This window comes from Orcinus orca, chromosome 7, assembly GCF_937001465.1.
Source record: "Orcinus orca chromosome 7, mOrcOrc1.1, whole genome shotgun sequence".
NCBI classification, from domain to species: Eukaryota; Metazoa; Chordata; class Mammalia; order Artiodactyla; family Delphinidae; genus Orcinus; species Orcinus orca.
Genome location: NC_064565.1, coordinates 111,916,528 through 111,937,831, shown reverse-complemented (window position 1 = coordinate 111,937,831; position 21,304 = coordinate 111,916,528). Strand labels below are relative to the sequence as shown.

The window sequence follows — 21,304 nt, the reverse complement described above, 5'->3', positions numbered from 1 at the left end:
CTCAGGACTAAAATAAGTGCCATGAATGGGACTACTCTTCTAAATGTTTTTTAACTTGTACCAAAAGCTTATGCCAATTTACACTGTCATCAACAGTGGATGACGGCAGCTATTTCCTCACCAGCCAACCAACACCAGCCCTACTAACCCTTTTAATTTTTGCCAACCTGTCAGATTAAAAATGCTATTCTCTTGACCTTCTCTTCCCCACATATCAACTTGATTCTTTGAACTGCTGATCACTGATGACAGTGAACACATTTTCATGCCTATTATCCATTTGTATTTCCTTAGCAAAATTGTTTGTACATCTCTAATGCCCATTATTCTACTGGGTCTGGAGTCTTTTTCTCATTGATTGATAGGATACTTATAATTATGAACATTATCCCTTTGTCTTTTTTTTGCAAATATGTTAGTTTTTCCATTTGCATTCCAACTTTTTGTCAATGTACAAAGTTCTCATTTTCTTATAGCTTTATCTATAATCTTTTTCTTTATGAATTCTGGGTTTCCTATCAAGCTTGTAACTGCATACTGACTATGATGCAAGATTTCATATTATAGATATCAGACATTATTTACAGTTAAACAATGGTATCCTTTTCTGAAATTAGTTCTAGTAGAATCTAATTTAACAAACCTCACTATGATATCCAGTTTGACAGTGAGGCACCTTTCACACTAGCACTGCTTAGTTGTGGGAAAAATCAATCAAGAAATCCACTATAGTAACATGAATCAGTGACCTTTCTCCAATAGCCACCTAATTAAGTTATTGGGGGGTGGGGTGGTACAGAATGCATTCTTTATAAATGGTGACTATACTAAAATACATGTTAAATAAGGATGATGCCAAATAAACATTTAAATGATATATTTTTCAAAAATACAAATCTGTGATTTGAGAATATTTTTCATGTCATGTAGAAAGAAGAACTCAAAGCACTTTGAACAGCCTAATCAGACATATTAATATATAAATTACCATCACCATGCTAGCCTGTGAGTTGTCTGGGAACAAGAGCCATAATATTCCCATTCAGTCTGCGTTACATTTAGCACTGTCGGCAGCCAAATTCCTATAAAATGTATCCAGTTGTGCTTTTGTTACAGATAAAGAAGATAAAACTTGAAGGAGTTGACTCAATCAGAGGACTGCCCTCAGTTATTCTCCAGGATTCCAGCTTGTCACCACCCCTCTTAAAAGTGTGGTGTTCCAAACTAGACCCTGTACTCCACATATGATCCAAGACTACCTATCCATAGATTTCATAAATGTAGTCTTAAACTCCATTAATAGTTTTGATACATTACATGGCAGCTCTCTATTGAGCAACATAATTGACCTGTATGTTCTGTAGTGAACCACATCCGCACCCATTGTTTACTACTGCCTTTTGGGACATAACCTGCTGGACCGAACAATTATTCCTATTAAATTGCTTCTGATTTAGATTCAATATACATTTGACATTTAAAAATTTTTCTTGCATCTCTAGTTTGTTAACCAGAGTATTATTAGCTTTCCTTACCAGATTCCTGTCAAATACAAATCTGTTCAGCAAGTCACACAGGTCTTCCTTTATTCCCTGTTAAAAGCACAGTACAAATACTGGAACCTTCCAATTAAAGCTGGCCATCAGTTTGTACTGTGTGTACAGTCGATTTTTTAATTTTTCTGACATCAGTCTTAGCGGTTTTATTTTTTTTAACATCTTTAATGGAGTATAATTTCTTTACAATGGTGTGTTAGTTTCTGCTTTATAACAAAGTGAATCAGCTATACATATACATATGTCCCCATATCTCTTCCCTCTTGCATCTCCCTCCCACCCTCCCTATCCCACCCCTCTAGGTGGTCACAAAGCACCGAGCTGATCTCCCTGTGCTATGCGGCTGCTTCCCACTATTTTGTGTGTACAGCCTTTTAAACAACCACAAGGCCACCAGGTCACCTAACTCATTACCACTAGCAGTGATAGCTTACAGATTTCTCTGATTTCAAGACACATATATTCATACATAAAAAATATGTATCACATACACACAGACACACACAAAGTACCACCAAACAGCACTTATCCTCACTATGCAAAATTACACTGACATTCTCCATTCTATTTTATTCTATCCTAGTCCCCTGTTCCCTTCCCTCCCTTTTAAAATGCTAGTCATAGCCCACTAAATTGATCTCATAACCAACTGATAGGATGGGACGGGCAGTTTGTAAAATAGATTTATAATCAACCTGAGTAGTTCATTTACTAACGATAGCTATCTTATTCACAATGCTTAATTTCTCAAATTATCACAAGGCAAAAAGATTTCATCACTTGGTTTAAGACTTGAAATCATAGTTACATATTACAAAGCATTATTTAGAAATACTTGTAATACATGACTAATTAACTGATTTCCATGAATATGTTAAAGGCCTTTTATCAGTATGGATCTGCCATCTTTAATTTTATCTACACTGATTCATTCACAGATATTCTAAGGAATTAAGTTACATTACCATAGTTGTAGAATTAGTTTCAGAAACATGAACTTCAACTATTCCTTGACAAATTAGCACTGAATTTAATAATATGAAGGTTAATCAGTGTCTACATTTTTAAACGTGAAACCATTAATCTTCAAGGAAAAAATTATAAATCCATTTTTCTTCTGGTTCAATTTACTACTCACTTTGCCACAAGGTTGTGGAAGCATAGTCCATATGACCATGAGTAAACATCACAGCCTCACCCATGTTTGGTAAAGAAGAAAAAGCAAATAGCCAATCCTGCTCTTTTAAAAAGATGGTAATTCCTTAAAAAAATTGTGTAATTCAAAACTTGAACAGTAAACAAGTGAGAAAATTTGAAACAAAGTTCAAACAAGAAAAATAAAAGCCTTTTCGAAAATTATTTTTTTTGTCAAAGAATTAAGATAGATTGAAAAAGTAAGAAAATACTGTGGTTCTAAAAAGTTACACCTGAGAGTGTTGAAATGATTTTTATTTTTTTCCTTTCAGTCATTCCAATTAAGAACTGTATTTTGGAAAAAAAATTCCTTTTTAAAATTTATAACCGTAAAACTTATTTCTAGAGGATCAGATGTAAACCTGAAAAATCACTCTCCTTCAAGGTTCAGCATTGCTATTTCTGTTCTGGCTAAATGCCCACAAAAGCATAAACATGCCACAAAACCAGCCTGAGCTGAAGCACCATAGTTGGAGATTTGAAGGTTTGTTTTCTTTTAAAACTGCTCAAAGGCCACCGTATGGTGGTATTCAGTGTAAACAGACTTTTTCCAGCAGAAATATTTAGAGTCACAGAATACACAGTTGCATGGCCCTTTAGAGGATCATGCAGAACATTTTACCCAAAGATGATTTCTCTGAGAATTCTTCTAACCAGTCAACATTCCTTTCCACCCCTCCAAATCAACACACTAACTGGCATATGGAGGCTTGATCCTGAGTTAAGAGAAAAACTCTAGATGAAATAATGAGGCTAAAAACATTTTATATCAGAGGAAGTAACTGAATTCATTTGTCACCTGATTGGCATGTTCGTATATAAAAACTCTTGCTTGTGTTTTTGGAGGGTAAAAGTTCTCAATCCTACAGCCAAAACTCAGCTTGTGGACCAAAAGATGTGGTCATGCCTCATGTGGTACACACAGGAATTCTTCCAGGACTCAGAATACAGCTAGGGAGACAAGGCACACACAGCAAGAGTGAAATCTATGGAAGACTAATACATGCCACCAGACCCTGCATGACAAAACCCAAATAAGAGAGCCAAGTGGCAAGCTCAGAGGACAGACAGGGCACTGTGTGTTGGAGGTCTCACACTTCATTAGACAGGGGAGATGATTCTTGAGCTGCATTTTGTAGACAGAATAAATTTGGATAAAAGTCAGAAAATGTATTACAATTGATTAGAGAGCTTTATGCAACAATCTGAACTCTGATAAGGAAACAAAAATTATTTTGTAATTTCATCAAGCTCTGGTGGGTAATAAAGTGTTGAATGAAAAGCAAGGCAGAAGGCAGTGAGTTTACAGAACTCACTGTAAACTTAAGTGCTGTTTACAGAATAAACACATGGCTTCTTTTATTACTCAAAGAACATTCCCCACTTTATGGAGTGGTGCTTTTTAGGTGAGTGTTGACATCACAATACAGTCACAATGGAAAACTTGCTTTTTATCTGAAAGCTGTATTAAAAATGCACAACAGAGACATCTTATATCCAAGGGAGTATAGACAGTTAAGTTTTAGGTAGAGGCCACAAAACATTCAGGAAAAGCTACAAAGGATACATTTTCTTCCATTAAAAACTTATTTCCTTCTACAAAAATTCTGAACATGGGATTCTGTTTTTCCTTTACTGTTTCAGCAGAAGAATGCTACCAACTCAAGTGAATATGATTACTAGGCCTCAAAAATCCACCTTCTTAGTTTTTAACTTGATCTACCAAATATTTGGGTTATTGCTAACCATGTCACCAACCTATCAGAATCACAGTGGTTTAAACAGGAAGTTAATGAGTTAAATGTTAAAATTAGGCTTTCTACAGGTATTCTGTGGGTAGGGGGCACACAGGGTGAGCTTGTTCCATAAAAGTGGGAGTCTGGTGATCCAGGCTTTCTTGAAGTTTTTCCAAACTAAAATGGTGTTAGCCTTGAATCTCACAGTGGCTTTTAAACCTTGCCCTAAGGTCTCCCTAAGGAGCAGGTGAGGGTCCACCTCATCTCTAGCCCAAACACCTCACTTCTATCAGTTTTTTATGTTGGGCTTCTGTGTCAGAAATTTAACAAATTAAAAAAAAATTACTACCTTATGACGTAAAACACTATCCATTAAACATGTTTGGGGGACTTCCCTGGCGGTCCACTCGTTAAGACTCCATGCTCCCAATGCAGGGGACACATGGGTTCGATCCCTAGTCAGGGAACTAAGATCTTGCATACCGCGCAGTACAGCCAAATAAAATAAAATTTAAAAAACAAAAAACAAAACCAAAAAACATGTCTGCATGTTGGACATAGAACTGTTTTCTGAGGAATTCAATGACCTGGCCTCCAAGTCAATTTATACATCTAGATTTGAAATCAAGTCCTGGTTAAACTCTTCAATTTTTCAAAGGCAGATGATTAGTGCTGCTGGCCCCCTCAGTTAATTGTTAAAGTAGAGTAGTTACTAGAAAACTATAACCTTGGACCTCTTTGGTACTCAATTTTCATAAAAAGTTCAATGGCATGAACGATTATAGGGGGCCATTTCCATAGCTATAGAGCATCAGAAAAGTAGTGATTTAATTAAACTGTGCTCCAGTCTAACATTATTCCTATGTCTTGTACTAAGATGCCTTATACTTGAACTGGGTACCTTTACAGACACTTCAGAGAACAGAGAGAAGTATACCAAGAACCCAGAGCCTTCATTAATAAAGGATCCACAGGGTCTCAATTCCTGGAAAAATTATGCTTCTCCTAAGTGGCTGGTTTACTTTTTATCTCATGAACACAGCCTTGCAATTGATCGATTTCTTCTTTGTTTTGGCTTCTAAAACTCAAAGCCAAATGGGTGGTCCCCAACTAGCTAGTGTAAAAGACATGCATTTATTTGTGTACTAACCCTGCCCCAGGAATCATTTTGTCTTTCCTTATTTTTCCTTTGCTCCTTATCTAATTCTCTGGGGTGAGGGAGAGGATGAGACAGAAAGGGGAAAAGAGAAGGAAACATACCCCTATTTTTTTGCATTTCCCTAAAATGGAAGGCAAGAAACATGAAAAAAAAATAACTAGCTAATCTTAACATAAGGGTGTGGTTTTAACCTTACCACCATGATAAACTTGTTAAATACTGCAAGATCTAGTGCGTCAATTTTCTCGCTCAGGTGGAAACAGGTAACACTGCTAAGGGGACATCCCGTCTGGGAAGAGATTAAATTAATACACGGCAAGTGTATTGAGGCAATCAACATGTATGGTGTGCAGCAAAATAAAGTACTTCCATCACTGTTCTTCAGAGTCAAATAATTTCTATGAATAACAATGGCCCCGGCCTCTTTTCTAACATAGAGAGATGGCTGTCACAGCTCCTCCATCACTCAAAGAGCTCTGACTCCAGCATGCAACTCCTATTCAGTCCCTGTCATTTGGTAAGTAAGGATAAATAAAAAATACTTCCAAGTTTATTCAACATATTTTTCAAGCCCCTATTACCTATGAGGCTTTACAGATACAAGGTCTGAATGGCTGTGTTTACAGAAAATATTTTTAGCCAGTTATACAAAATGTATTCTATTCAACTAGTGTAAAAAATACCATTCATAAATTAAAATAATGGCTGAATTATACTTCCAAACCTCTATTCTATTCCAATGTCTTCTAGGAAATTAGGAAAAACAACAAGAATACAACTAGGGGTCAGGGCATTTGGGGCAGGGGGGCGGTGCAGAGGCAAAGAGCACTTCACTGTAGCTGAAACAAACTGAGAATGATGTGATAAATCAAAATGCTACTCAATCAACAAACACTGCTGGTTTAGACTAAAAGCAGAACACCCAGCCCCTCCTTCTGTATTTCCCGGATTGTTGATACAAATGCAGTAGCTTTTTAGTCAGAGGTGGATTTCCTTTAGGATACTATGGTCCAATTCTTTACAGACTCCTCTGGGCCTTGAGGATATCTATGGCCAGAGGAGCTAAGATGGAGCCTGTTTTTAAGGCTAAAAAGAAAGATAAAGGACAAAAGAATAGCAAGAAATATGTGGCCTCAGGGCAGACAAATAACCAAGAAGTCCTTTAGAACTTGCATCTTGGACACCTAAACAAATCAGATAGGAGGCTAAGAATGCCAACAATCCTCACAGCTGGGAACATCATAGAGTCACTCTATAGGGTCATAAGGTCCCCAGCACCATCTCCTTCTGGCAACTGCCCCTCCCACCCCACACCATTAACACAGCTCCAATAGGAGGTGCTATAGTCCTATAAGAACCATACCCCTGCTGTCCCCAGCAAAGTAACCTAGAGGGGAAGGTAGACCCCGGGCTAAAGTGTCTATTGAGGGGCTGAAGCTCCATGAAAGAAATGTAGGTGACTAGGCTTTCTATCAGGTGGAGAAAGCTGGTCTGCAGAGAGAGGATGCTGGGGGGAGGGGGGCCACGACAGTGAGTAAACAGAGAAACGCAGTGGCAGATGGACACTCACAATAGAGTTTGTGTCCCTGGTGAGAACTCTTGGTGAGACCCCAGTGCATTTCTGCCTTGAGTGTTTGACTCCTCCCTGAGATAAACTTTCACTAAATCTCTGCCTTGTTGGAAGAAAGGGAGTTCCAAGTAACACAGGGGCTACTTCCTAGGCATCACTGCTCCAGCCCTGTGCCTCAGAAAGGCAACTCTAATAAGGGTAGGGCTTAGACATTGCTCTCTCAACCCTTTAGAGGCCAAAACTGGAGCAGTGAAGACTAAGAGTGGCACCATCTTTTACTCTACCGTGTACTCCACATACCTACTTTTGGGGCTGGAGATCTGAAATGTGTCATTAAATGACACAGGAAGTAACATAAAAAAATGAAAATGTGTAAATAGATATGTCCATTTATTGTCACAAACTGAGAATAAAGCTCAATATTATATAAGCAAATGCAAATTAAATGCAATTTTTTCCCGTGGACATCCTAAAGTGAACCCTCAAGATGATTTTGTGAAACCCTTTATCTTTCCCTTGAAAACAGTTGCTCTGAAATGTGGAAGAAATATGGAAACGTTTAAGAATTAAAGATTACATAAATATATAAGTGTAGTAAATACAGGTATATCATCTCTTTAAACAGTCCTTTTAAGAAACCATAAACAAAACGAAAAGACAACCTACAGACTGGGAGAAAATATTTGCTAACAATGCAACCGACAAGGGCTTAATTTTCAAAATACACAAACAGCTCATACAACTCAGCAACAACAAAAAAAAAACCCAATTAAAAAGTGGGGGCTTCCCTGGTGGCACAGTGGTTGAGAGTCCGCCTGCCAATGCAGGGGACACGGGTTCGTGCCCCGGTCCGGGAAGATCCCACATGCCGCAGAGCGGCTGGGCCCGTGAGCCATGGCCGCTGAGCCTGCGTGTCCAGAGCCTGTGCTCCGCAACAGGAGAGGCCACAACAGTGAGAGGCCCGCGTACCACAAAAAAAAAAAAAAAAAATGGGGCAGAAGATCTAGATAGACACTTCTCCAAAGAAGACATACAGATAGCCAATAGGCACATGAAAAGATGCTCAAAATCACTAAGTATTAGAGAAATGCAAATTAAAATTAAAATGAGGTACCACCTTACACGGGTCAGAATGGCCATCATCAAAAAAGTCTACAAATAACAAATGCTGGAAAGGGTGTAGAGAAAAGGGAACCCTCCTACACTGTCAGTGGGAATGTAAATTGGCTCAGCCATTATGGAAAACAGTATGGAGGTTCCTTAAAAAAACTAAAAATAGAGTTGCCATATGATCCAGCAATCCCACTCCTTGGCATATATCCAGAGAAAACGCTAATTTGAAAAGATACATGCACGCATATGTTCACAGCAGCACTATTTACAATAGCCAAGACATGGAAGCAACCTAAATGTCCACTGACAGATGAATGGATAAAGAAGATGTGGTGTATACACACAATGGAATACTACTCAGCCATAAAAAAGAATGAAATAATGCCATTTGCAGCAACTTGGATGGACCCAGAGATACTAGTGAAGTAAGTCAGAAAGAGAAAGACAAATACCATGAGATCACTTACATGTGGAATCTAAAATATGACACAAATTAACTTATTTACAAAACAGAAACAGACTCACAGACATAGAAAACAAACTTACGGTTACCAAAGGGTAAAGGTGTGTGTGGGGGTACATTAGGAGTTTGGGATTAACAGACATACACTACTACATATAAAACAGATAATCAACAAGGACCTGCTGTATAGCACAGGGAACTCTACTCAACATTCTGTAATAACCTGCATGGGAAAAGAACCTGAAAAAAGATGGATATATGTATAACTGAATCACTTTGCTGTACACCAGAAACTAACACAACATTGTAAATCAACTATACCTCAAAAACAAATTTTCTTCTAAAAAAAGTCTTTTTCAGAGTTATACGGCATCCAACAACAACCATTTAAAAACTAGAACTCCACAACTTCTCTTTCTTCAGTAGTTCCTGAGAAGCTACACATATGAGTGGAGGAAGAGTGAAAGAGGGAATTGGGGCAAAAACAAGGTGTTTACACTTAGAATCTCTCCATTCAAATGTCTGACTTGAGGTAAAGCAGAACATTTTAGAGTTAGAACATCGGAGTTCTCATTCAGAGAGAAAAGTCTTTTGGTTCAAAAGAAGAATCAGATAGCTGCCATGGCTCCAGAATAAATGTCTCAAAAATCAAGCTACTTTAGGAGGAGACACCTGAGGATCTGAGAGACAACCCTGCTCCTTAAGCATCAAAAATAATAAATAAGTAAATAAGGCAGGGAAGGGGTCCAAGAACAGCTAGTTTTGCAATTGCTAAATGTTAGATGACATAATTTATCATCCAAACCAGGACAATTCAGGGAATAAAGGGTGACACAATGAATAATTATGTGAGGACAACAGGCATAAACCTGGACTTTTCCTGGCAAGCCAAGACATTTGGTTACCCCTACTAAACTATGGCCATCTTGCCTCCCCTATGACCAGCCAACTTTTCTATTTCATTTACTGTGATTTAGCAAAGGCAAAGCACCCTCCACCTACAGCAAGGCCTAGCAGGGTCACCTGCATATAAATACTTGTCAGTGATGATGAAAATAAGTCTTTCTTAGCAATATCTGGTATTTCAAATCAGCAAACATCTACAATTCACCAGGAAGAATATGCCCATGTCATGGAATAACTTAACTCTTGAATCTCCCACCAACTACTCTGCTCCAGGCCAGGTAGTCAACAATTTGCCAGTTCCCCTATGTCTTAAATATTATCCTGACTCATCCTATCCTGCTCTCATTGCTGAAGGGATCAGAACAAGCTGATCCAATTGATCTAATTTGCCCCAAAGGTTAATTGTACTCTGTATTTACAACATTTACATAGCATTTACATTGTATTAGGTATTACAAGTAATCTAGAGATGATTTAAAATATACTGGCGGATGTACAAAGGTTATAGACAAATACTATGCCATTTTATACATAAGGGCATATTCTGGTATCCATGGGGGTCCTTGGAACCAACTCCGCTCAACCCCCGCCTGTGGATACAGAGGGCCAGGCTGTACATAAAATTGCCTTATCTCATGTCTCAACCCACCCCTAGTAGCATAAGCATTATCAGTTTTTAAAATCTCTATTTAATAGCCTCTGCCCCATTGTTTATTTGAATTTCTTTTATTTAGCCACTATCTGAATTGACTACTCATTTATCCAGTGCTTTCAGTCTTACAACCTTTTTGAAAAACAACATCTTTTAAGAGCTGAGAACGTAAGATCTTATCACACCCAAGTTGGAATCCAAGACCCGCCATTTAGTACAAGTGTGCACAAAAGCTCTTGGGCAAAACATTTACTTTCTGAGTCTCGATTATTTACAAAATGATAGGATGACTATTAAATTTTTAACATGAATAAAATGCCCAGGGTAGTACTGAAAACACAGGGAGAGCTTACTAATAAATGGCAGTTATCAGTCTGTATGAGCTTTTACTATTACTGAAGTAAATATTAACCTTTTGTCTATCATTATGCAAAGTTTTTTCACAAATTTACCTTAGTGTCTTTTCCCTTTCAATCACTTGACAGCAATGGAAATAAGCCTGCTTCTCATCCAAAGGTCTGATAAATATTCAGATAAATGTTCTAATTTATGTTTTTATTTGTTTTCTCATTCTCCCATCAGATTTATTTTCATAAAGGGGTAGCTTAATTATCAAACTCGATTTTCCCAAAGAACAAATAACCAATTATCTAAAAATCTTTTGCTAAACACTCCTTCCTCCTTCCCCACTGATGTATGATTTCACTTATGTATTAGGTGCATATATACCTCTCACTGAACTCCCTAAGTTGACTTTTTAAAAATCTGACTGTATTCTCTGGCCAAGAATACACTAATTTAACTTGGGAAATTTTCTTGCTTCATAACATTCAGTACTCACATTCAAGAACATGGTAACTCTCCATTCTTAAGTCTTTTTTTCACTCAGTTAAGTTTAGACTAGTTTTCTTCAGAGATCCTAAACATTTCATATCAATCCCCCCAACTTAGGAATTTTATTTTTTGTTGCTATGATGAGATTTTTCTCCCAGTATTTTTACAACTGGGTATTGCTAGCAAGAAAAATGCTACCAACATTTAAATATCTTTATGTGGTATACACCTATCTTATTAAACTCTCACTTTTAGTTTTTCAGTTGATTCTGTTGGTTTTCCTAGGTTTAAGATTGCAACATCTGCAAATATTGCTATTTTCCACCATTTTTTTCAAGCAGTTATACCTTTTATTTGATGCATTCTTGCATTGGCCAGGATAATATCAAACATCAAAGGTGTATGGCACGCTTGTTTCATTTTCTGATTTCAAGGGGAATTCCACCAATGTTTTCCCATTTAGTAGGTTGTTTGCTGTTGGTTTAAAACAGATATTCTTTTAAAGAGTTCATAATCAGGAAGAACTGTTGAATTAGCATTGTTATCTTGGCACATACTGGTATGATACCGCATGTTCAATGTATGCTGATACCAGACCTCAAGGGTTCAAAAACTAGGCTCTGTGACTTACTGGCAATTTATCCTTGGACGTATAATTTAACTTCTTGGCCTAAATTTCTTCACGCATAAAATGAGGGTAATAATAACAACCTCTTTCTTAGGGCTGTTTTGAGGACTGTTAACTGAGATAATATATTAGAGCAATGCCTGGCACACAGTAAATACCAAGCGTTATTTGTCTTCTTTAATTAAGAGAATTTCCTATTTAATTAAATTTGTTGGTGTTTTACTGAGAATTTTCATGGCTATTTCCACAAGTGAAATCGAAACATAGTTTTCTTCTTTTGTAATGTCTCAGCAGGTTGTCTCTCTTATATTTTATTGTGTTTTTAAGAGTTCATGCTGGTTTTTAAACATGAATTTTATACCTCCTGGTATTTTTGTAGAATCTAGAATAAATGAGATCGTTTATTGATAAGTTTTTCAAGATTTTTAAAAGAACTTATCCTGTCTATATTATAGAGGGCTGAAGATTCCCTCCTTTTTTTGGTTGGGAGGCCACGGCCTTTAATATACATGTAATATATTCCATGATTAACAATCTATTGAAGTGCAGCAGCTCTTAAGACAATTCCTAAAAGCAACCAGTTCCACCTTTATCGTTAGCTCTTTCAAAGTTGCACATGACATACAGATTTAGAGCCACTGTCTTTCTCTCTGGTCACTTCCTTCCGGATGCACTGCTATGCCTTGTTCCTCTTCCCTATTCCTTCCTCTTCTTAACAACAACAAAAGCATCTGCAAAAGATAGCTGTGCCCTTTCCAAACACCTATGATAGCCTAGGCTAAGGGCACTCATCCCTCACTACATTTAATTTTAAAAGTGGGGGAGCTTTCATAACATAAAAGAGAAAAAAGCTAACCCCCCCCCCATAAGGTTTTAGCTTTTGTGAGGATGGAGTGCACTCCCCTACTGTCCAGTCCTCTTCCATCAACTTACTTCCAGTCACTCACTAGGTAGTCTTCAGGAACAAGAGCAAGACTAGCTCTTGGGTAAACAAATGGGTTATGACCAATCTTAAAGAACAGGGGTGAATGATTCTAACAATATAAAACTAGGAAGTATTTACTTTGCTGTGTGCACATACAGGAAGATGGTACCAGTTCTAGTTCCTCCTTGCCTACTTGAGAAGGCAAGGCACAGGGATGCGGGCCACTGTATCTGCAACTGATTTGCCAGATGCAGCCTAGGAAAAGTGTATTATTATAAAGCTATATTCTAATACAATAAACATAAGTAAAGTGATCTTGTAAAGACATCAAAATGACTTCTAAGTCCTAAAAAATATTCCAACTTAAATTATACGATTTAACATTTTTCAGACAATCTCAAATATGAATGAAACTATGAATCCTTACAGATCCATATCTTGGCTACATCCTAATCCAACACACTTAATAGAATCCTATTAGGAAAAGAAATAGTTAATAAATGGACAGTAGCTTCTAGAAGTTAACACTCTGCTAAGGACTCACCCCTTTCTGGAATCTGTCCAGCAATCATCAAGTTCACTGTCTATGATTTGTGGATTCCACCTTTTCCTCTTTTGGAAGAACAGTACATTAGCTTCTCTCCTCTTCCTGCACAGCTCTCTCTCTTCACAGCTCCTCAAAGACCCCTGACAGCTACTCAGTAATGTGCAAGTTGTCTCAGTGTCCTAGGATATCACACATCCTGACCAAAAAAACTTGATCTCATCTGTTTCTGTAACAGAAATTTCCTATGTTCCAGGATGATTCTACATTTCAATACCTTGTGGTGAAGGCAACAGAGTATGGTGGGATACAAGTGCACCCTCCGGGACCAGGGTTTCAAATTTAGGGCCCCTTTCTAGGTGTATGATTTCAGACCAATTACTTAGTTTCTTTTTCTCTGTTTACTCAACTGAAAATATGGTAATGAAAATAGGATTATTAAAGGAGTAAATGAGGTAAATATATATAGCGGTCTTAAACTTTATACCAGCAGGTAACATATATGTGCCATGTTAGTAATTATTTATTCTTTTTACCTCATTCCTCTTACTTACACAAGTACAGAATCTTTATGCTTCTTTAATACTGACTTGGTCTGCCTCAGTGATGCTGATTAGAACCTCTCATTTCAGAAACTTCAGGTCATACTGAGGACAAATGGGCAATAAAAGAAACAACAGGAGAAAATTTAATTAGGGATGGACAATGTAAATGCCTCAACAGGTGACAAAAATGACTGAAGCAGCCAGCTAAGTTCAGGACAATGGAGAACAGTCTACAAACTGGATTTGGCCCCCACCATTGTTAATACCCTCTAAATGTTCCTTTTCTTAGGTCAGGACACAAAAATTAAACCCTCAATAGCATTATAAAATACTGAGGATGGGGGAATTTAAAAAATGCAGAAATGGAGATACAACAGGAAAGAACAACTTTTACCTTGTTCTTCTTTTAGTGAACTACAACTATAAGAATACTAAATTAACCACTGATATAGGTATGTACTTATTTGTATTTAATTACATGCTATAAAGAAAGATTATTCTAAACTTAAGATACTGTTAAAAAATAGTTTAAAAAAATACAATAATGGCATGAAGCAATTATGAGTCCATTTACAATTAGGAGGCAAATCAACTTTAAGTGGGTCCTTACGGCTATTTTAAAGCTTACTATTCCAAAGGGCTGATATCAGAGCAAATGATACATCCAGCTACAGATCAAAAAGAGTTCAGGTTCACCTGAAGGCCACTTTAACACTTTCAAAGTCCTAAAATATTTTTGAAAGTGTGTACAGTGCAGAAGGAGTTTTATAACTTCAGTTATCATAAAAGCTAAAAGGTATTGGGCACTTAAAGCATATCAGACACATTATGCAAAGCACTTCTTACTGAATCCTCCAATCCTCAAGACTACTTCATCCATAGGTTCTACTCTTGCTATTTTACAGATGAGAAAGCTGAAGCAGAATGGACACAGAACACCCTGCCCAAGAAAACACAACCAGAATCTAAATCCAGGAATTCTAAAGCGAGAGCCCTTCCTCTTCTAGGCTGAGCTTTAGTTTTCTCACTCACAAAACAGTCTTGACAGTATCTTCTCACTCTAAATCTTAAGAGTTTATAAATTCATGTAACCTCACAGTGTTTCTCGAATTGAATGGTGAATTATTTCAGTAACTAATAACATACATTTAAAAATAGAACAAAATAGGGCTTCCCTGGTGGCGCAGTGGTTGAGAGTCCGCCTGCTGATGCAGGGGACATGGGTTCGTGCCCCGGTCCGGGAAGATCCCACATGCCGCGGAGCGGCTTGGCCCGCGAGCCATGGCCGCTGAGCCTGCGTGTCCGGAGCCTGTGCTCCGCAACAGGAGAGGCCACAACAGTGAGAGGCCCGCGTACTGCAAAAAAAAATAGAAATAGAACAAAATAAAAAGTATCAGAACACATGCACTGTACATAGGCAGGCCTAAGTATTGTTTCATGAAACTTCTTTTTCAGTTTTGACAGTGTGTTTATATATGTGCTGGGTCACTGATTAAAAATGGAATTTCTCGCTGTGGGCTGAAGTTCAAAAAAAAGGGGGGGCGGAGCTTGAAAAGCCACTCACCTAAAGCGTTCATTCTTTTACTTAACAAAACTGAAAATAAATTATTCCAACCTTAATTGAATTCCAACTTGCTGTAAGTAATCATTCCAATTAAAAAGTAAATGCTTTGAATTCCATACTAATAAGTATGGAAATAAGAGGTTCTCCCAAATTATGTTCCAACAGAACCCTCCTTCAAGGTGTTTGTGGGTACTTCCTGGGGAAAGGAGGTGTTCTTGTTACCAAATAAACTCGAAAATTGGGAAATACTGTACATTACATTTCCCTCCTGGACAGTCAAAATGCACATCATTAAAAACTCTGAAAAGCTCTGCAGAAAAACAATAACACGACCATCATCAAAAAATAAAAACTGATTAACTGTTTTTAATCCAATGCTTTCTAAACTTAAAATTTCTCTGGAACCTCTCCTACCAACTACTAATCTCTCATAAAACCATATTGTAAACAGAAAGCCGAAAGATCTGCAAGGATCATTTTAATGACCTGAGTTTCTGTCTCCCTGCTGGAGAATCCAGAAAAAGTAAACTGGCTGATAACATGCCATCAAAGAGGGGAAGAGTTGTTTACCTGGACTAGGAAACCTCTGAGACTGACATATAGAACAGGACCCATTATAATGGGCAGTAAAGACTGTCTGTGGAACAAATTAATTCAGAATAGATGTTTGAGGAGTCATAAATGCTCAGGGGTGGTGAATATCACTCTCATCTCTTATCAGTTACAGAACCCTGGGCTAGAAACCATCCTATGATCTAAGCCAGCCTACCACCCTTTCACAGGTAGAGGATTAGTACCAATTATAACCAAAGAATACTATCTTGACCATGTTCTTCACATCTTCAAATCTGTTTCTACATTTTGGGTCTTTTCTTTTCCATTCACATTGCCTTTAGTTAATATTTTTCCTTTCTGCAAAACAAACAGCTCAAAACACTTCACAACATATAGTATTGATACTTAAAAGTTGACAGTGAAACTAGATATGAGGCTTGAGGATTTGTTAATCACTAACTTACTAAGCTTGTACTTCACAACCACATAACACTAGTTCGTAACCATTTATTCATAAGTACAAAAGAAGAAAATTTGAAAAATAAATACATTTTGATGTAACATTACCTGAAGCAGAAAACTACTGCATTGTGAAATAACACGAGGCACCTGACCAACCAGAAGAAAAAATGTAAAAGCATGGTTACGTGCCACAGAGCTCACGTAAAGAAACTGACTTCAAGACCACAGGCAAAAGGAGAGGTGTCCAGTAGAGGGGGGAAAAGCCTACAGAAAGCTTACACACAGGATCACTGAAAGTAAGAGCAAAAGAGACTGAAAGGGCTTTTCGGTCTGGTCCCCTTAGTACAATAATGGGACAACTGAAGCCTAGAGAGGTGGAAAGACTTGCCCAGAGTGACGTGATTAGTGAACGAGTCAGGACCCAGCCCAGATCTTCCAATTCCCAGGCTTCTGCATTGCCCACTATAACACAAAGCCTCCCATCTTCTCTACAAGACCAACATGAAAAATAAACACTACTTACTGGCCTAATAATCACTAATCAAATTATGACTCTATACAACTAGAGCATTTAGAAGAAAACATCTCATTTTGTGTTATAACATGTGGTTGCTGCCTAGAAACCTATTAATACCCTCTTAGGTATACTTACAAACCTTCATTCTAAAGTACTAAATCAAAAGAAGTCAGCAAGAAACCAAAACCCTATGGACTGAGATAAAACTATGTCATATGAGAGAGTCATACCGTCTCCGGGAGCACACATTTTGAAGTGAGGCAGATCTGGGTTCAAATCCTAGCTCAACTGTTCAATGTCTGTGTGACCTTGGACATGCCCTCACCCTGGCTTCCATCTGCAATGATGCTGGGGGATAATACCACTTGATTCTTCACCTATTTCAACTTTATATTCATACAACTACCCCCCTTCCAAAAAAAACTTGTCAGCTACATCATGATTATAAACATTAGTATATTAAACACCTTTAAAAAAAGGATTAAGTGCCATAAAACATTTAACATATGAATACAATCTTTGTAAATTTTTTGTGAAAAAATTCAAAGAAGACATTACTGCATAAAGTATAAAATTAACTTTCTTTCAAGCAAACTGGATAAAGAACAAAGAACCAGACTCTACATCAGTCCTACAACTAATAAGCAGCACAACCCTAAGCAAGTGACTCCACCTCGCAGAAAACTCCACCAGTTACAGCTCAAAGTCAGCCACACCCCATTCCAGTTATGGTGCAGGAAGAACCATTCGGACTACAGGGTTCCTAAAGCTCTCTTCTACTTGAAACAGTGTAGCATCAGCACCATCACAAAACTCAGTATGAATCGGCCCTGTTCTAAGCACTCTAGACATAGTAACTCGTTTAATCCCCCTACAATCTTCTCAGATGGTCTGTATCATTCCTATCCAAGGAATCTAAGCTAGAGAGAAGTGAAGGAATTTGCCTGAAGTTACAGAGCCCATAGGAGGGCTGAGGGGTTCAATAATCCAGGAGTCTGGTTGCATCTGTGCTTTTAACCACAGGTAATACTGGCTCTCAGAATCCTATAAATCCCAGAGTGGGCCTTAAACTATAGACATGTAAACAGAAAACTGTTAATGCTATTTCTTCCTTGTGTCCAAATACAGCTGATACATAATCTACTGTGGAGGGAGAGAACAGTGACTAACATGTTAAGGGTACCCTGTAAAAGAAAAAACTACAGTTCATTTGACAAAGTTATAAAGTAGCAACTTAAGGTCAAGCTACAAAATGTGTATTTTGTTTCTCAAACATGTTATTAAAATAATCAAAGTGTTGTGATATTTTAACATTATCATACTTCCTTGGTTATAAAAATTTATCTGCTGGATAATGCTCCTAAGGAATAATTATCATATAAAACCAGAATGCCACTAAATATTGGTTAACTACATTTTCTGCCTCTGTAACCATGCACAGGAAAATATATATATATACATATCAAGAAGCACATACAAACCTACAACTTAAACACTGTATTCTGAGTATGGAAATCTCAAATTAGACACAATGTACTAAGGGTTATGCAAATAGGTATGTGCCAGACACTGCCAACATAAACGGCCAGGGCAGGCTTGACCTCCCTCCTTTGGAGCTACTTCACACCTGACTGATTTCTTGCAATTCTCTGCATGCCACTCTTCCTTCCTCTGCCAACTTAACATCACAGTTGCTAAAAACCCACAATTCTGCCATCCCCTCACCCCTTCTATCTCAAGAGAAAAGTTAAAAGCACAGTGGCGCCAGGGAGGCTCAGTGGGGTAGAAAACAAATCACATTGGAGGACAACATACACATGCACACACATGCATGTGCACACACCCCCGCAAAATGCTGACTGCAATAAGCTGTTAACCTTAATTTCATCACCACAGTCTATCATCTGCCACCTAGTCTTGCAATAACTCTTTTCAGAATCCTTGGAAGGCCTAACAGAAGCAGAACAAACATTTAGCGTTTACTCCCAGACAAGTCTACTCTATAAATGGTGGTGGTACAAATATTTGCCTCACTGTGCTCTGCCCTCATACTCTGGACTGACAGGGTAGTGATTAGGGTCCAGTTGGATAGCCATTTGAGTGGTGAGACACATAAGTAAGAAGTCCCATAGATCAATTCCTTCTTTAATTAAGGATGGCTCCAAATTAGCCTTCTCTCCAATAGAAAACAGATTACAGACTGATGACCAATCTGTTACGCAATGTTTAGGCTACTTGGCTTGATCTGCATTCACACAAACACAAGATCTTTATATCTCAATAATTAAATAACAAAACAAGTCATAAGCAACCTAACACAGAGGTTCTAAGATTTGATCTTCTTTTCCACAATTTCATCACACAACAAAGTTTTACCAACATTTTGCCATTATATACACTAATCCACCTATCAGACTCCTGCTTCTATTAACACCAGACAACACCCGTAAAATCAAATTTCTAAATAAAAGAAGCCATGGAAGACGGAAATTGATGTTTAAAATAGAGACACCACCAGAAAGGTAACCAGAAGACACTACCTGAAATGATGAAATCCTGCTGTATATATTGGATTTTGTATTTGCCTGCTAAGGTGAGGTGGGTGGAGGTAGGGGGGTGGGATTTGGGTTTGTGTCTGTATTTTATGACAGGTGGCACAACTGTGAATGATCAATGAACAACTCCTCTTGGAAAAAAGACGCTTGGTAAAATATGGCAGTAATTACAGAAATCTATAACCTACAAAAGTTGCTCAAAAGAAAAATACATTAGTAAATATTCAAAAGTAATAAAGGATGCCTTGTGGTATACACATTTGCAATATACAAATAAAGATTCAAATTAAACCATATTAGGACTTCCCTGGCGGTCCAGTGGTTAAGACTCTGTGCTTCCACTGTAGGGGGCATGGGTTCTTTCGATCCCTGGTCGGGGAACTGAGATCCTGCATTCTTGGGGCGCAGCCAAAAAGATTTAAATAAATAAATAAAAATAAGACCAGATTATAAAACCAAGCCCCATACTTAAACTGGGCTTTCTCAGCTCTTCCTTTACAGTAACTTTATGAAAATTTATAGTCTAACTCAGCATCACACTTTAAATGCCATTAGAAAGAGAAACAGAGACCTCATTAATGCAGTTTAGACTGTAAAGCACAAGGGAAAAAACTGGTTTAAACAAGAACCTGCTAATGAACTAAAGTGATCTGCCTTGAAAAAAAAAAAAGTCCCTTTTGTTACAGCAGCAAATTATTTCACAACAAATTCTATATTTTACTAAAGAAATACCGACAGAAAAATGAAATACACCTAGCCTGAATCTTTGTGATGTTATGATCAAAAAGTAGTTAACCTATATGGATGGCCTTAGTATAAAGACTATTTTTTAGGGGCGGGGGGAGATGGGGTGGAGTGGGAAGGGGAGGTGCATCACAGTGTATGGGAGATATTATACCAGCTATGAAAGTACCTTTTTATAGTGCCTTTTAAAAAAAAGTACATCCACTCATATAGCAGAAATGTGTGATCTCTTCCATACCTGATGACAACACACATCCCAAGTAATAAAACCTTTCTTCATTCAACAAGCAATAGGATCCAAATCTTACAGAGAAGTTAAAAAATAGTCTTCAAACAAGAAGCCTTTAGAAAAATTTCCGTCCACAGCAACAGTTATTAAGCATGACTACTGCATTTTATCTGAGGTAAATAAGGCTATCTTGTCAGAAAAAATAATACACTTAAGAAGAAAGACTTCCCTTACACTTCAGTAAAACTATTTTTATATGAAGATATTCAATAACAAAAATGAAAAGCCTAAGAAAAGCTATATATACATAGCTTATTTCATTATGTAAAGAAAAAAATAAACATAAAAAGACTGAAAAGGAAATATGCAAAAATGTTAATAGTAACATAAGTGGTAAGATTACATAAGATAATTTTTTAAAATTTTACAGTACTTCCTGCATTTTACAAGTCTTTTTTTTTAACTGAAAAAAAGTTGGCATTCACTTGTCATATAAACAAACAACAAATAAGTCCTTACAAAACCAACACAGGTTCTAAGCTGCTTCCATAGACCATACTTCTAGACTTCGAATAAAGGTGCTAATTATTTGCTAGTAATCTGGAAAAAAGGAACAAAATAAAGCCAAAGACTTTCATTTCTGGCTCTCCTATAAATATTTTCATAACTAAAAACTAATAAAGAAATTTTTACCTTTCTAAGAAAAGGTTCTATGTCCAACTTTCTATTAGTGACAATCTGATTTTTTAAAGCATCAGTTTAGACTGCTTTACACAAAAACCATCTCAAAGAACTAAGTTATGTTCAGTTCAGTAGTTCCAAAATGTAGACACCTAATACACAGTGCGAGAAG

General features: G+C 37.4%; 1 protein-coding gene across 5 annotated transcripts in view; it reads right to left on the bottom strand.

Moving 5' to 3' along the window:
• Positions 1-21,304, bottom strand: part of CAB39 (calcium binding protein 39) — an 87,249-nt gene that overhangs the window by 64,246 nt on the left and 1,699 nt on the right. The window contains exons 2-4 of one of the 5 annotated variants that reach the window (XM_033425613.2): positions 13,835-13,927; positions 12,875-12,991; positions 11,531-11,657 (exon numbers count right to left, since the gene is read on the bottom strand). The exons of 2 other annotated variants lie outside the window; for them this stretch is intronic. The gene's annotated coding sequence lies outside the window, so the exon portion shown is untranslated. Of the gene's footprint in view, positions 1-11,530; positions 11,658-12,874; positions 12,992-13,280; positions 13,488-13,834; positions 13,928-21,304 lie in introns of those variants that run through there. 2 more of the 5 variants (XM_033425623.2, XM_033425630.2) reach the window with 2 other exon arrangements.